This window comes from Ostrea edulis, chromosome 2 (genome assembly GCF_947568905.1).
Source record: "Ostrea edulis chromosome 2, xbOstEdul1.1, whole genome shotgun sequence".
Lineage (NCBI taxonomy): Eukaryota > Metazoa > Mollusca > Bivalvia > Ostreida > Ostreidae > Ostrea > Ostrea edulis.
The window spans coordinates 80,569,272-80,574,271 of NC_079165.1; positions in this window are offsets into that span (position 1 = coordinate 80,569,272).

Consider the following 5,000-nt stretch of genomic DNA (forward strand, 5'->3'; position numbering starts at 1 on the left):
TTCAATAAAACAATAGATTTTTGAGCTAACTTTTTTCAGAAACGCAACACAATCATGCAAGTTCTTTCACATAGAAAGAAATAACAAATGTTAGATTGTTATTCAAAAAAATAAAATCAGTTAAACAAATTTTAGTTTTTTGTTACTGACCTTACCAAAAACACCAATTTTTTTTCATGTTCAGCTACATTTTCGAAAATCTATCTAATTAATAGGCTAATGATCTAATTTAGGTCAAGAACATTTGCCTTTTGGGTGCATCAATTACTTTCTAATGACATGCTTAATTATACTGAACCTTGTAAATGACCTTGTCCTACAATCTCAAGGTCACATACATTAACCAATGACCATCATATTTAATCAGTTGACCTAAACTGCATTTGGATTTAATTTAAACTTGTATATATCTTTATCTACTAACGAACCTGTGTATTTTTTTTTAAATCACATATTGATGTGGTTTATATATATTATAGTTTATGTATGATTGCGTCCATGACAAATGGTCCTTATGGCATATTCAAGAGAACAAAGAAATAACGTCACAAAGATTTGACGTTACGTAGGCCTAGTGCCATACGTAAAGATGCATATCCCTATGTACACGCACATGATTCAAAACCACGTGTTAGATTTAGGCTAGTAAGCATGCTTTAAACCAAACCAAACAATAGCTTTGGATAAAATATTGATAGAATTTATGATATTTAATTTTAAGAATCTGAATGTTCCGCGTCGGTTTCTTTCGGCAGCGGACTGGCAAAAATAAAACATGTGGGTAACAGCAGATATAGCAGCGCAAATCCATGAAGGTTCATCTAAGATTGTGTTTATTTCTTTGAACTATTAATCCTGAATGAATCTGAGGTAAAAAGAAAAAAAACAAAAACAAAAAAAAAACAATTCATAATTTTCAATATAAAAGTTGAATCCACTTTCTAAAAATTCATGATCCACCTCGGCTGCGGCAATGTTTACACTGTCAAGTCGATGTTAAACAGACGATCTGTGATACATCCCCCAATTTATTAGGTTATACCCTATCATAATTCATTATTCATTATACATAATTTACAGACTAGTAAACAGTCATGAAAACTTGAATATTTTTGGGTTTAGTAGATTCTGTATGAAAAATCTGTGCGTCTGGTAATCCACAGGAGTTTGAAATTTTTATCAATAAAGTCAATAAAATACACTTGATTGACCAAGCCATGAGCTATGCGTTAGCATAGCGAACAGGAATGAAACGCCGTTTTGGAGAAATCTCGAGTTTCGCTTTGAACCACCGCGCAATGAATATAACTCGTAAGTATTTATCACTAACAACATTTGCCTACTTAAATTTGCCTCCTAACCCCTCTCTAATGCTGTCAGTATCCACTTTATTCGATTCCGTGTAAACATTGACTTTATCGAGGACCCATTGTAATACGTCACATTCACTCCGGGCCTGACATTTTAGTATTGCTTATAATTTAAAGTTAAAAAATAAAAAAATAAAATGCTATTAATCCTTCCACATATTTATTTAATCAAATGAAATAAATCACAACATATAAAATCCTCAGTCATATCAATTAATATGTTGTACGGTGTGACCGTTGAGACGAGCGAAGCCCATTAACATCTTGCAACACGACTTTTATCCGCCTCTTCATTTAACGCGGGAAATATAACGCGCTTGGTGTAAACAGTTACAAATTGTGACGTCACATTAACTGCAATGTTTTTTCTTCTTCTCTCAAACCAAGCAAAAACAAAAATTTTGAAGCTATGAGAAAGCTTGTCTGGAATTTAAAAACGTTTATGGTACTTTCTAAACAATCTAATTATTTTAATTACGGGTTTGTCAATGAAGTATACCGCAGTGACGGCGACATTTTTGCAGAAGCATTATGGGTAATACTCATCTTTTGTCAGCTGAAGAATAGCAAATCATGTGACTCATATGTGTAATCATTGGAGCGAGCTCGTCGCGTCGCTTCGCGACGCGAGCTTCGCTCGCTAATATGTTGTACGGTGTGACCGTTGAGACGAGCGAAACCCATTAAAATCTTGCAACACGACTTATAGTTATTTTATCCGCCTCTTCATTTAACGCGGGAAATATAACGTGGTGGATGTAAACAGCTACAAATTGTGACGTCATATTAGCTGCAATGTTTTTTCTTCTCTCAAACCAAGCAAAAACAAAATTTTTGAAGCTATGAGAAAGCTTGTCTGGAATTTAAAAACGTTTATGGTACTTTCTAAACAATCTAATTATTTTAATTACGGGTTTGTCAATGAAGTATACCGCAGTGACGGCGACATTTTTGCAGAAGCATTATGGGTAATACTCATCTTTTTTCAGCTGAAGAAGAGCAAATCACGTGACCCATATGTGTAATCATTGGAGCGAGCTCGTCGCGTCGCTTCGCAACGCGAGCTTCGCTCGCAATTATATTTTGAGGCCAGAAACTATGTTCAGAGTTTAAAAACAAAGGGCGATAATTGTGTGGAAAGTTGAATGTGCGGGAAACCATTGGATTACAAAAATGTCAGGCCCGGAGTGAATGTGACGCATTACAATGGGTCCTCGGTAAAGTCAATGTTTACACGGAACCGAATAAAGTGGATACTGACAGCATTAGAGAGGGATTAAGAGGCAAATTTAAGTAGGCAAATGTTGTTAGTGATAAATACTTACGAGTTATATTCATTGCACGGCGGTTCAAAGCGAAACTCGAGATTTCTCCAAAACGGCGTTTCATTCCTGTTCGCTATGCTAACGCATAGCTCATGGCTTGGTCAATCAAGTGTATTTTATTGATAAAATTTCAAACTCCTGTGGGTAATCCTATTTATAAATCCAAGAGAGATAACTCTGAAACAATAACTTAGTTACTGAGGTACCCCAAAGGAAAATGAAAGGTGAAGATAACGAACATCGAACAGTGATCAATCTCCTGTAACGTGTCGGACCTTAGCGGTCAGTAGGTCCGTGCTCAGATTACTGAGTTTACTGAAGGTTTGATTAAGCAAAATATACAGATAGTGCGACACCTGCCTGGTGTCTTTGAATCAAGTGACCTATGTGCTTTAATGATGGCACCTGCCTGGTGCCTTATTGCAATTACCCAGTGACAACTGTCTATATACAGTCAGCCGACGCCTGCCTGGAATCTGTTGACAATAAGCATTCAATAATATACGACACTTGCCTGATATCTTACTGTTAGCCAGTTGCCTTTCAACCAGTTGCCTATGCGACACCTGCCTGGTGTCTTACTGTTAGCCAGTTGCCTATCTCTTGCAACTGTACCCTTACCAAGTGGCTATACTACCACAGTATATTACCTAGATATACTACACCAGTCTACTTCCAGAATCTAACTTGAAGATTATAATAGACTACAACAGGGTACACAGAAATCTCAATCAAAGACTATGGCATTTAACACATCCCAACATTTTGGTTGTAATGTCCCATATACGCCACTTTCTTCTATATAGTAAAGTTTCCAACTAATGTATGATAGAATTACGACAAACTGGCCCTCTGTAGACAAGAAAATGCTTATCATCTAACTTGATATCATTTATTAATGTTACTTGCTAATTTCTATTGACAATTGACCGATTAATTACAATATTTACAATTATTAAGTATTAATACATAAACAAGTAACGGGAGATAACTCCTCTAACCATTTCACTCCTAAATCCCGTAAGCAATTAAAGGTCAAGTGTAATAAAAATAGATTTGAAAATAAAGTTTATAATTCATTAAAACCCGTTTTGAAAAGTTTATTGATGTGTTTATTATTTTTTTTAAATCAAGGTAAATGCGCAAAATACCTATTCCAAAATCGTTGTTTATAGAAACGAATGAAGGAATTATCGCCCTTTCTTATGACGTCATCTGAGACAATTGTAGTTGTCAACCTTTAATATTTGTACCTGCACCCGTTTCGAAACCATCCGATAGTCTATGTTCGACAAATATCTCATAGGAATCTCAGTTAGAAATTATTTACCGAGCCAGTCCATAGAAAAGTGGGAATGATATTGGAAAAAATGTTCTATCAAAAGATAACCTTTGTATTTTACACAATCTAGGCTAATCAAAATCAGACTTCATAGATACTCGCCGTATACTCTATTGTAGCGATTGTGAGCGTATTAAGATTGACTCTCACGTTTGTATTTTTTTAATAGAATTTACTGGTATGAGATTGATCAGATTCAGATTATAATGTGTTTAGCTAGATATATATTTAATTGAAAAATGCCTTTTTGAAAAAAGAACAACAAAAGACAAAAGAAAAAAACAACTTATTGTGCACAACGTTATTTGTAACCCCCTCCCCTTTTTAAAAAAAGAAAAACATCTACATGTAGATACAATATCATAAAATGTAAATTAGGCCTATTAGTACATGTAATTTCTTCACAACACACGTCAAATGCGAAATTGAAATATTACGGCAAAAAGTTAACGAATTGTAGCATTTTGAGGTGTGAAATTTTGCCTTAATGATTCATGATATATTAATTAATGTACAGTCTGTAGCAGTTATTAGGAAAAGGAAAAAGTTGTGCTTGTTTTCATAATGAACTTGAAGAAAAAGCTTTGGAAATTGGACTAACCTAATAAATAAGGTTTTATCAAAATGGTTTTTTTTAAATTGAATTCATTTCCATTTTTACTATATTTTATTTTTTCAAAATATATATAGTGAAGAAATGAAATGATGAGTCCCTTATAAATATAGTATGAGTACGACAATATTCGAAAGATATTTCATTTAATAAAAGAAATAAAATCAATTTGAACTAGGTAATGGGTGACATTAATTTTTATGTGCAATCGCAAACCCATTGAATACAATGTCGCATTAAAGCATTCAGTGGTGGATGTAGAGAGGGGTGGATTGCATCCCCCCTTAATTTGGGTTGAACTTTTAATATAATTAAAATACATCCCTCCACTTGTTTTGTAGGATGTCCAG